Source organism: Porites lutea, chromosome 2 (assembly GCF_958299795.1).
Source record: "Porites lutea chromosome 2, jaPorLute2.1, whole genome shotgun sequence".
Lineage (NCBI taxonomy): Eukaryota > Metazoa > Cnidaria > Anthozoa > Scleractinia > Poritidae > Porites > Porites lutea.
Genome location: NC_133202.1, coordinates 26962850 through 26969227, shown reverse-complemented (window position 1 = coordinate 26969227; position 6378 = coordinate 26962850).

Genomic DNA, 6378 nt, shown 5'->3' with positions numbered 1-6378 from the left:
TATTTTAAAGAGCTACACAAGGAGCAAGAATACTATATACAGAGCGGGGGTAGCTGTAGTCTCAACTATTACTAGTTAATGAATAAGATAGTTGATCTCATAATTGTATATCAGTAAAGTTCTGGAATAATATTTCAGAGTCCCATTTCTTTCCGGCTAAAATCTCGCTGCCGACGAAATGATTTCCCAGATCTCCCGGCATTACTCTGTGCGTTATCAGATTGACCGGCTAGAAGGTGGCTCGCTCCAGACCCCTGACTGTTGTTGCAAATACTTAGTTATAGTTATTCTGAGGTATATGTATACGTGAGAGATACATTTCAGGTAACAGAACTAGAACTTAAGCAGGTTCATTGACATTGATTCATTGATTCTGAAGGTTACAACTCGGTGGATCCCAAAATTAGATTGCCTTCACCTTGCGACCGCGCCTTGTAAGTAACAAACGCTTTGTTACTAACTTTCCAACAATACATGCACTATGCTATTTCAAATCGTGTCTAGGATGGATGGGCATGGCTAAGATTAAATGCATGTGAGACATGCAGCGTACAAACACTTGAAATCATGTCTGTATGAATTGAAACATGCAGCCACCCCATCAGGCAATTCATTCAGGTATTCAGGTAATTGTGTCAGTTTTCTCACAAGATGGTTTAGTCGGTTAGTCCCCTAAGCCTACGGTATTTACGATTTTGGCTAGTTTTTTTATTAGACGGTGAGCATGGTCTTTGAAACAGAATGAATCTGCCAAAACTCGATTTATATTAAAATCCCTTGCGTACTCAAAAATAATATTTCTCTTATGTATTGTTCCTTTGAGAACAAAATATGAGTGTTTTGGCCCCCAAAGTTAAAGGCGTTGCTGTTCGAAGTGGTAGATTTGTGGATCAGATAATCTTCAAATTCGATGATAACAGCCAAATATTTTGGGGTCACACTGGTTCTACAACAGTGTTCGGTAACACCCAAGGGAGTCTAAGTTATTGGGCTCTTGCCGAAGATGATTATATTGTCCAAGTCAAAGTGCGTCAAGGGGCATACGTGGATGCTATCCAGTTTGTGACAGCCAAAGGCAATGTTTCACCATTCTATGGAGGACGAGGTGGAAACTACAAGGAACTTCGTGCAGAAAGCAATTGCGAAGTACTTGGAGTTCTTCCCTGCAGAACTGGGCATGCAGATCCTCTGTATGTTTTATTTTCCCGTATTGTTGGCGGTACTATCCCACCAATGTATTTGTGCGCAGGCATGCAATTTATACCCGCTGGACTGTGGATCCTCTCCACACAATGGCTACACGTGTGGTGGATACAAACAAGTGGAGATGAAGGTGGTCTTGTATCGGCGAGATCTGGAAAAGGCCTTAAAAAATCCCGACTTGGATCCAAAAGTGAAAGCTGCAATTTTAAAGGTGCTTGATTTTCCTGGTGCCCAGTATGTAGGAAAAATAGCCATTGGTCAAATAGCTAGTGAGTAGGGCTCTAGATGCTGGGTTCACAGGTGAAGTTTTGCCACTCGGTTTGATCAAGCAACTGAAGACCAATGGGTTTTGTGGCGGACTAAAAGGTTTTGCTGTTGAAAGTTTGCAGCAGAATTCTCAAGTGTTTGGTAGCATTGCAGGGGTGCTCTTAGCTCACATAGTAGCACCGATCTATGGACGCGCAGCCCAAGGAAAGAGCGAAGAAGCTGCCAGTCTTGCTGGAGGAGCCATGATAGGTCTGGGTGCTGCTATTGCCTTGCCAGGAGGTGCTGCCATTGCTGTTGGTCTATTGGCGCCCTTCGTCATCAAGAAAATCTTCGACATTGTTCCCAAGCCAGAAGAAATTAGAGCAAAGTATCGCCAGGATATGTACAAGATGTATCAAACATATTCAGAACCGTTAAGTTCCGCATTGGCTGAGGTTGACAAGGTGAAGTGTCCCAATGGCCACTATCTAGTTGATGACGGCCCGCCAACCCTTGCATATCTTAGCGAAGATGGAGGTCCGGTTTTCCGCAGTGGATGCAGTGCATACACTAGCCTGCACTGCACCAGTAGGGATCGGCGATGGCAGTTCAAGACAGTACGTTTGTACTGCAGCCTATATGGTGTGTGTTATTGTGAGCCTTGCATGCTCAAGCACATCACAGAAGGTGCTGTGTTCACCCCCTTTCAGTGATGCAAGTCACCTAAAAGTACGCTACAACTAAACATCATCAAAGCTCAAGAAGTGCACTTACAATTTACGTTAACACAATTTCATGATGCTCAGTCTGGGATGCAGCTTAAATTTCAACCTCAAATGGATGAGAGCTATCAAGACTTGCAAGTATACATATCTGAAACAGTGTATCGACATTAGAATACACATTATAAACAATTTACGAAGTTAAACATTAGAATTTCATGTTAACTTTTGGAACATTACTGGCTGCATTTGTGTGATTTTTCATCAGCCAGAGTTTTTAATTTCCTGTTTGGTTTTTCGGTAGGCTCGATTTCCGCCGTCTCTCGGGTCCGGTCTTTGATGCTCCCCGAAGAGAGACCCCGTTGGTTGAATAACGAACACATATTAACCTTTAACTTGGTATTGCAGTGCCTCTCGCTGAGAATCTTTTAAATTTTGAAGTTTAAAGGACTCCAAAACTCGCTCGAAAGCCAAATTCATCTAATCGACATCGTCCGCCATTTTGACAACTCTGTTTTGTTGTGATAATTTATGCGACAATCCTTGCCAGACGAAAATTTGCAGGCTGTAACATGATTGGCTGAAACCAACAAAGGAAATCGCACGCGTCCAGCCGCTTCTTCGGGGGGATGAGTGCAGGCTCATTTCCCTGAACAGTAGCTGGTAATCGAGCCTTGTTTTTCGGGTGACATAAGGAATGATAAAGGAAGGTATTTTAGTGTGTTTATTTTTCATATGCAAAATGTAATTACTCCGTGTATAATAATATAGCTAAGGGTTTTCTCCGTTGCTACTTGCCGTCCACTAGCTGTGCCAGTTCAAAGAAGTCCAAAATTTTTACTTTTTTTGTAAACCACTCAGTTTATGCAATTTGTTTTTACATCGAAGTAAGGGACCGGTCATTATTTACGCCGGGGGGGGGGAGGATTTTGGGCTAAACAAGGTGAAATTTAGCCGATCCCCCCTGTGAATGTTACTTCACTGAATGATTCCCCCCTAATAAGTTTTGATGATTTTTACGATCCCCCCTACCATCTCTTCATTTTCCAAGCAAAATTGAGTGGTCTCCCCACTGAATCCTTCCAAAGTTTTTCGCGATCCCCCAGCTTTTGAGTTCTCAGTTACGACTGATCCCCCCTTTTTTCTCCCAAAAATCAAGCGATCCCCCCCAGGCGATAAATAATGACCGGTCCTGCGGAGAAATTCCGTTTTAGTATTTTTTTCCAGTAAAATATCGTATATATGTGCATACCTACTCTTTTTTGCTGCTACCCGTAGTACATTCAAGGTTTTTCCAAATACTTATTTTCTCTGGCATTCTTTCGGTCACTGCAGCTGTTTCATCAAACAGAAATTCGATACTTACAATATTGGATGTCAGTCGCGGTGTAACACATATTACTCACAATATCTAGTGCAATAAATACGTCTTTGAATTTCGAATATTTGCTCGACTTTTTTGACTTTGACATATAGCTGACAGCTCTTTGAGAAAATTCCATCCAGCTAAATTGCTGCCCTCAATCTTTATCTTCTATAGCATAATATTCTGCTCTGGGTATTGTTATTCATGACATGTAAATAAGTAATGGGGAATCGCTCTGGCTTGGGACAAGCCCAAACCAGACGAAGAGTCTGAAGGATGCACTCCAAAAACCGGATTCCTCGCGGGATGGGAGGGCGGGTAGCTAGATCAGGAGCGTAGAGTGCAAGGGATGGGCCCAACGTGATCCTTTATATTCATATTTTACATGTCCCCAGGGCATATTATTAATATATGCAAATGACTTTGCATAGTGTAATATTCTACCCTGGGTGTTGTTATTCATGAAATGTAAATAAGGAATGGGGAATTGCTCTGGCTTTCCCCAAGCCCCGCGCTGACTTTTACGACAGTCAGACCAAGCACGCACCCAGTGCTAAAACGCTGCTGTTGCCTCCGATAGAGATGTTAACTACTATGCATGCTGCATTCAGTCTTTGTCAGGAAAATTTATTAAGATCTAACTCCATCTGTTGGCCTCTTTCCCATCCTTGTCGGAAGCATGATAAACAAATTATACTGACTCAGGGAGCTTACTTCCGGCCCAATCCATTAAATAAACTAAATAATTTAGATACTAAAGACAGAGATAACCAGGTTGTGTTACTAGAATACTGGAGAGAGCCCCTCCAGATTATTAAGGCTAATGTAGGTTGTGCCGATGCCACAATCTAAATCTGGCTGCGCTGCAGCTCTTGCTGGATTTACCACGTGTTTTAGCTTAATATAATGTAGGGCTGTCCTGCTGTTTTTCCGGCCAACATGATCCATAATCTCATGCAAGGATACCCCAGCAAGAGCTAACGAAATCGCCGCACCGCTCCGAAAACCATGAAGGGTATAACGATCACTGGTTAATTCATCTCGTACAAATTCTACATTTGCATACTCATTTAATCTAGCCTAGGCTGCCTGTGGTTCTAGAGCCTTAAAATAAATTTTCCCCTCTTTTGTTACAGAACGAAAGAGATACCCTGGCTGTAATTCTATTCTGAGGAGCCTACAAATATTGAAATACAATTCCAGACCTAGCCTTCAACGGGGCATATAACTGCGTTTTTACCTCTTCTAAGGCGATCCCTCCCTTTTTCTCGTTTAGCGTCGAATGCGTTTCCTGATGTTGGATCGGTCGGTCGAATTAAAAAAAAAAATCACAGTAAATCTCGGAATAGGAGGCCCTGGTAACCCAAAATACTGCAAAAAATGTTCCTGTTTTAGTTCCTGTTTTTCTCTTGACTATGCTCATTTTTCAGATTAAAAGAGTTCAGTTTCAAGTGAAAAATTGTTTAGCTACGTCGTTACTTTTTTTTTTTTGAAAATGCCAAAAATTTGGGTCGATCGGACGACGCTAAACGGAGAAAAAAAAGAGGATGGCCTAAAAGCAAAAACATTAGCATCGCACGATCATAAGGATTTAGTCCAAATATGGTTGATCAAAAATCCTGATTTGTCTGGAAAGAGCAGGATATCAACCGCTTTCAAGCCTAACAAATCAACAGCACGATCTGCCGCGAAAAACAGGGACTTCAAGACAGCTTGATCCCTCGCGAGGATATAAATCTTAGATGGCTCGCTATTTCACAGGCAGCCCAAACTCTGTGGGAGTTCGTTGGACTTTGAATTTATAAGAGAATGTATGAAAATAAACAAAATACGTCTTAAATTCCAGTTTTGGACAAAAATAGAAATAAAAATCACTTACCTTGTGTTTGTGTTTTGTTATTTACCGTCTCCTCGCCTCTAGAGCCATTTGAAAGCCGTTTTATCAACGTTTAAGATTTTGAGTTGTACTATCAGTAAGAAAAAACCTGTTAGTACAACTCAAAATCTTAAACGTCGATAAAACGGCTTCCAAATGGCTCTAGAGGCGAGGAGACAGTAAATAACAAAACACAAACACAAAGTAAGTGATTTTTATTTCTGTTTTTGTCCAAAATCAGAATTTAGGAGGTATTTTGTCTATTTTCATACATTCTCTTATAAATTCAAAGTCCAACGAACTCCCACAGAGTTTGGGCTACCTGTGGCTATTTGGACACCCTTGAATCCTGAATTCTGATATCGTAACTAAGTCGCCAACAAGAAAAGGCTCTGCCTAGCGCGGAACCACCCTTGCGTTCAACTGTTCCTCTCTAACATTTGCCAGATGCTGTTTTACTGAGCGATCCTCAGCCGGGTTACCAATCCCCATGAGAGGCTCCCATTCAGTACCTCTCCCATTTCCTGCAAAAATTGATCTCAATTTGCCTATAATAAAATAGAGAGTCTACTGCTCCATGAGCAAGACGTAAAGGGCACTGGGCGCCTGCCTCTGGCAGTCCGGTTGATGGACGCGTGTTCGTCCCCCACGATCTTTCCATACAAGGAATGCAACCACTTCTGTCGGCAAAGCTGTGGTGATAGATTTTGGCGGGGACAGACTGAACAAGAAATTGGACAGCTCTTGCTCGAGAGCGCTTTTTTGTCTGACATAGCGCGATGACTGGTGCTGTGGAGAAAGTTGCTCTAAGCGTTCAGAGATGGCACTCATTGTCTTGAGCTAATCGAGCAACGGGACTGAGGAGAGAACCCAGGGCCTCGCTCGGCTCGACTCATGACACGCACGAGGTTTTGTACCCTTTCATACTCGGCTAAAATAGCAAACATAGTCACAGGTAGCCCAAG